General features: G+C 36.9%; 1 long non-coding RNA gene across 1 annotated transcript in view; it reads right to left on the reverse strand.

The window, feature by feature from the left end:
• Nucleotides 1-5,278, reverse strand: part of LOC108312888 — a 313,138-nt gene extending 307,860 nt beyond the window's left edge. Inside the window, exons 1-2 of the long non-coding RNA XR_001828830.1 lie at nt 5,193-5,278; nt 4,709-4,860 (exon numbers count right to left, since the gene is read on the reverse strand). This is a non-coding gene — a long non-coding RNA (uncharacterized LOC108312888). The remainder of the gene's footprint in view (nt 1-4,708; nt 4,861-5,192) is intronic.
• Between the last annotated feature and the right edge of the window lie 1,502 nt (nt 5,279-6,780).

Here is a 6,780-nt window from a genome sequence, read left to right on the forward strand (position 1 = left end):
AGAAATACTAGATACTGCCTTAGATATCACTAACAGAAATATTAGATATTGCCTATTAGATACCACTAACAATGCATGGAGTATATTAAAGAGTACGTGACAAGTAGGGCTTGGAGGAAAAGAGGGGGATATGTTTATGTGCTCTACAAAATAAAGTGAAAAATTGTAACCACATTGTTTCAGTAAGATTTTCAAAACGAATACCCAAAGGGAGATTTTCTTCGACTTTTCTTTAACTTCAATGAACTATTTATCTTATTAGGAATAGGAGGGTATTCTCCACTGGCCCCAAACACATAGAACCTGTATTTCATATTCTTCCAGTGAGAAAAAGTTGCCTTGCTACAAAATTATATCTAACAGTTAGATGAAGGAAAGAGTAAAATATTAAATTTGTTTATATAGAGGAGCAAAGTCCATCACACAACCATGTAATAAGGTCGGCTGGGTGACCTACTGTGAGTAAAACAATGAAGCAAGCAAGCATGCAGAAAAAACTCCATTGATCACTCTGCATTTTTATAGTTTAATCATGAGTCCCTTTTTCTGAAAAAGTTACTTTCAGTCATATAAGGAAAGGATGGAGTAATTGGCTGTCTTCCTTCCAGACCAGCATATGAGAAGATGCTTATCCTTTGTTGTATGATTTCAAAGGCTGGTCAACTCTTATCATGAAATCCACCCTTTTCCTCCTCTGTGCCTGAAATTCTACTATTAGCAATTCAGTCTTTTGGGTCTTACAGTATTTTGATTTTGAATGTACTATGGTATCTTATGGCCAAGCTTATTATGGTTGTAATAGCCTTTGGTATTTCTGAATTTCCATTCTCTATAGAACTTCACATGCATGTTTAGATTAGTATGCTTGAAATTATTGATTAAGGTAAAGTACAAATATCATTTTGAAAATTAGATATGAAAGTAGAGGAAATTTACTAAATTCTGGATGTAAAATAAGCTAAGTTGTAACGTCATGACTTTCATTCTTCCCCTTTCAAAGATGTCACCTTATTCTATTTTTAATTACATAATCTTCAAGAAATAATTAGACATCAAATTCTGATATCTAAACCAATTATTAATAACCATCACAGTCAGGGAATCTCTCATCTAAGTAAAAAAAAAAAAAAGTTTTGAACTACATCAATAGCTCCTTCAGTACAATGTAGAAATTGTTTCTGAGCATTCACTAAGGAACACATACTGTGCTAGGTATGTTTGAGAATACAAGATCAAACTTGGCTCCTGCCCTTAAGAGGGTCCCACAAAAATTCAGGTAATTCTAAGGCAGCACAGACTAAGACAAATGCAGCAGGAGAAACACAAACAAAATATTGGTGGAGACATGGTTTACTTTAAAATTGGGAGAGTGACCTATGGAAAGCAGTTTGGAGATTTCTCAAAGAACTTAAAATAGAACTACCTTTCAACTCAGCAATCCCATTATTGGGCATATACCTAAAGGAGAATAAAACATTCTACCAAAAAGACACAAGCACTGATATATTTATCACAGCACTGCTCATAATAGCAATGACATGGAATCAACCCAGGTGCCCATCAATAATGGATTGGAACAAAAATGTGGTACATACACACCAGGGACTACTACACAGCCATAAAAAGAACAAAATTATGTCCTTTGCAGCAACATGGATGCAGCTGAAGGCCATCATTCTAAGTGAATTCATGCAGGAACAGAAAACCAAATACCACATGTTCTCATTTGTAAGTGGGAGCTAAATGTTGAGTACCCATAGACACAAAAATGGAAATGATAGACACTGGAGACTACAAAAAGAGGATGGAGAAAGGCAGCAAGGGTTGAAAAACTACCTATCAGGTACTATATTCACTACTTGGGTGATGGGATCAGTAGAAGCCCAAACATCCGCATTATACAATACACCCCATGTAACAAACCTGCACATGAATCCCTTGAACCTAAAATTTAAAAATAAGTATACAAATAATTTCTAAAAAACTGAAGCATGAAAATAGTGGTAGAGAAGGTGAAATCTCCTAAAAAAAAAATTCTCTTCTGTGCCAAAGTAAGACAGAATGAATAAGGCAATACTACCTTGATGAAAAGTCACAGGCTATCAGGAGAGCGGGTCTTGAAAGCACTACTGTGGGCCAATGTGGCACAGTGATGGTGTAAACAAGTGACGACACCGTGGAAGAAAAGAACACAGAGCATTTGTTTTGGTAGAAGGGTTGGGGAGGTGCCCGCCTTGAAATAGAAATAACAGATAACAAAAGGAGATGAAGGACATTCCAAGGAGCAAAGTTCCACCATCACACAGCCAAGGAACTGCTCTGCAGGTTGGGTATGAGTTTCACAGAACTAGATGGACATGGGGACTTCAAAAACAAGGCAGTAAAAAACAGCAGTGTCTTGTTTTCTGCAAAAGACCCCTTTATACAGAAGAAAACAGTTACTGGCTCGAATTTCCATTTTCTTCCTCTTGGATTATATTTTTTTATTATTTCATCTCTGTTGTGGCTGAGCCCTTCCATGTCTCCAAAATTCATCTCCAGTTTGAAATTCACATTTTCCATGCTTTTATAATAAGGGTCTGACCAGTCATGGCCTCACAAATGCTACATACCATACACTTGTTGATTCATTTTATCAAACTTAGTGGTCTATTTCAAGTCTGTCTTTTACTTGAGAAAGAAGAGAAACTTCTCTATTTATAAGGGTAACATAGTTTTACCTTATACAAGTACATAATTTGTCCATATTGTCTATTGTTAATGTATTGATACCATTGTACCAAGTAGCCCAGACTGGGAGCATGTCCCCCTAGGCCACCCCCACAGTTCAGGAGGGTTGTCAGATCAAGTTATAGGATACTTACTTAGTCACCATGAAAGTCTGGCTTGAAGCTTATCTCTTTCCTCCCCCAAGTTCCTCAGAAATGTGTAGTCACTGTCACTGCTTGGTTTACTTTTGTTATTTTTAAGTGTTTGTGATATGAGTTTCCTTATACATACATTTGCCTGGAAATCTAATTCATAAAAAAACTGGTTCAAGAAGTTGCAAAAGACCTTCCTTGGATTTATTGTCATCTATTTCTACATGGGGACTGGTTTCCCCAGGGAGGCACCAGGATTCAGTTTCTTACCTCTGACACACCAGATGGTAACACCTTTCCTTGGTGACCAAGAAAAGCAGGCAGCACCTAGCATTAAACAGTAAGTGGCTTCCACACCTAGCACCCAGAAAATTATGCAGTCACCTGCTGTTTACCCTTGCCTGAACCATAAAGTCATTTTAATGTACATAGTTCTAGATTATGGCTAATTTCCAAGAATATCACTCTCTTGTTTGTTTATTTACTTATTCATTCAACAAATCTTGAGATTACAAAAGAGAAACAAATAACAAATATGAAAAATTAATATAACATGTTTTAGTGTGAGAGCCACAATTGATCAATACATCAATACCTTTGTAAATACATAACATCATGTCATGTAATATTATGCCATGTCAGGTAATAAAAAAATGCTATAATGAAAAAAAAGCAAAATAAACAGAGCATAATGGGAAGTACTAATTAAGATACAGTAGCCACGAAGGCCTCTGTGATGTGCTATGTGGGCAGAGACCTGCTTGAAGTAAACCAGAGAGATATCCAGGAAAAGAGTAACGCAGACAGAGAAGTGCATGTGCAAAGGCCTTGAGGTGTAGCACATACGTGTGATCCAAGAACAGCAGAAAGTCCATGGCTTTGGAGTGTGGTGAGCAAGGGGGGCATGGAAGGAGACAAAGTCAGGGCTTGACCAGGAGCCAGATCCTGAAGGGCCTGTCAGCTATGGAAACAAATCTGCATTTTATGCTGACCCTATAATTGGAAGGAAATAGAAGAATCACAATGACTACAAAGTTTTCAGCCTGAGTCTTGGAATAAATAGAAGTGCCATTTAATGACGTGAGAAAAACTAGGGGAAAAGCAGGTCAGCACTGAGAGGGAGAAGAGAAATAAGAATCACTGGGTACCTGGAACACATTGTAGAGTAATTATTGGCATTTACACACTTTTGTCTTAGGGATTTCCACCGAAATTTTCATGTCCCATCAACTTCCAATTATTAATATTTTGGCCAAGAGAGGCACGTAATGAGAAGGGCAATTCAAAACCTATTCTGATATCTATTTTATGCAGAGCTGATTTCAGGGATCATTTTGAGATAGGCAAAATTTATGAAGTTTCCCAGTCTCCAGGTTTGCCACTTCCCCAACCCATCCCAAATTATTTCTCCACGCTGCTCCCAGATTTCCTCCGAAGACATTCATTTCCTTTCTTATCTGTCTCTGCCTCCACTCATCACCACCCGTATGATTAGGGAAAAGATCAGGTATCAGTCTCTTACACCTAGGATGAATTTAACCCCATATTTAATATCTCTCCGAAATATTTTCCCTTTAGAGTTTGTCTCTAACTATGTGATAGATATTCCTGTTTTCCACTTAATTCTCCTCTTAAGGAAGCATCAAACATGAAAAGAAGCACTGGTAGGGTTAGACCTCTATAGATTTCCCCTACATTTGAGACAAGATATGAAGATAAGAATGACCCAACACCGTGTGTGGGAGGAATGCTTCCAAGCGTCCTCTGTTGATCCAAGAAAGACCCCATCTGAAGAAAAGGTTTAAAAATAAAGCAGTCTATGAGGAAAGAAAAAAGTACTTACTTACCGCTATGATGATTACAGGATGTTGAATATTGTCTGAGGTTGGTTGTCCAAACTAATCACCAGAGCAAGTTGCCATAAAGCAAGTTCCTGGAACAGACAGGTAAAGTTGGGGACTACCAGGAGCCAGGAACATGATTCCAGGGAGCAGCAGATCTGGAAAGAGGACATAGATATCAGAAAGAATTTCTAAGAGAAACAACCACCAACATGTCAGGTGTGATCAGCTTTTCAGAGCTGTGTGTTCACATTCTATGGGCACAGCGGTATTCTCAAGAACCAAGGGAATACCCCTTGCTAAGCCATTTTTACCCCAAGTTAAATACTTCTAGAAGTCTAAGTACTTTGAATCATTACTTCATGGCTGATAACCTTTATAAAATTTTTCATAAACATTACTTTTAAATGAAAGAAATATAGGTGGAACACTACTGATTTTTATCTCTACATATTAGCTGATACTCCTTTCAGTATTAATATTCTATAACCTTTTGGAGGAATGTGAATGGGTCTTTCCCCATTTGCTTTATTTTCATGTATCCCTGGACTCTCATGAATGGATGTTTTTCTTTTTCTGGAGAGAATATATGCATGCACAGATTAAAATGTTTACTATCAGAAAATCAGTCTCACTAATGGCATTTTACTTATTGGAAGAAAAATAAGAATAAACAAAAACATTCCCAATGAGGCATTTATATCTTCTAATATATAATCTTTCTAATAGCAAGCAGAAAATAATTTTAACGTTGCTAAGATTAACTTGTCACTCTTAACCCAAAGAAAGCCTATGCAGTTATGTCAGTAACCTGGAGTAGAAAATATATCCACACAATTTCATTACAGCAGCCAATGTGGCTGCCAGCGTTGACCTGAAGTACAAAATCTACACTAAAAAGGTAATACACTAAAAGACCAATGACGAATAACTACTAACAATGATCTGTGCCAACCCAACCTTCAAGCCAGGATGACTTCACCAGAGGGTAATCTCATAGCCTGAGGAGTTACTGAATTATCTGTACAGCTTTGGGACTAGACATGTCCTGAAATCCTGACAAACTACACTAGAGAAGGGCATCGAGGGAACGTGCTTCCTACCTGGTAAAGAGCATTCTGCGTACTGCAGAGAAAAGCATGGCTCCCAGGGTGGTGTTGGTGGTGTGATCTGAGGAGTTAAGGAACAGTGCACACCACCCAAATATCCTTTTACACTCCTTTTGGGCTCAACAATTATTCCCTAATAAAATTTTAAAAACTACAGTCATATATATGCACTCTCTCTATACATATAGTCATGCATAGGCACTATGTATAGTCCATGTATATATTTCATAAACATACACTAATGTGTAATATATAACATATTCATAACCCTTACATAAGAGGATTTGTGAGTTAAATTTTTCTCAGAGTGTAGAGATTATAGATATTTTATCATTTTATCTCTCCTTTTAAATGTATGTTTCCTTTAATCAAGGACAAAATAAAATCTATGAACCCGATCATATTGTCATATTTGGCCTCAGTATCAGAAAGCTCAGAGAGAACATTAATTCTCAATTTTATTTAGTATTCTTAAGCTAAGTTTTGAGTCAAATTTTCTCCCCCATCTTCAAATTTCCTCACCCTCACTATTTAGGTTTTGATTTGTTAACCTCATTTGAATGATTGTTTTACTTAAGCACCTGGCATTTAAAAAATTCATGTCCTGTTTTGTTCATAAGTATAATACATATAGATAATATCATATTTGATATACACATTTATACATATGTACATATATAATAAAAATAAGATAACAGCTAGCAATTATTTATTTATACTCTATAATGAAAGTGTTTTACTCTTTCCCAAATGGGATCTGAAAATGGATCTTAACATGAAACAAGAGACCTGGGGGGTACAGGGAACAAAAACGCTAGGGCCCAGATGGGAGATGGTGGTTGCTGAAAGCACCCTTCTTTGTTACATTTACTACTCGGCAACTTTGTCCAGGGAAAATCTCTGTTTCTGAGCAGTCTCAGGATGAAGAAGAAAGGGATAAAGGAGAGTAGCAGGTCCTTAGTAGTCAGG

The sequence above is a fragment of the Cebus imitator genome, unplaced genomic scaffold, assembly GCF_001604975.1.
Source record: "Cebus imitator isolate Cc_AM_T3 unplaced genomic scaffold, Cebus_imitator-1.0 Scaffold130, whole genome shotgun sequence".
NCBI classification, from domain to species: domain Eukaryota; kingdom Metazoa; phylum Chordata; class Mammalia; order Primates; family Cebidae; genus Cebus; species Cebus imitator.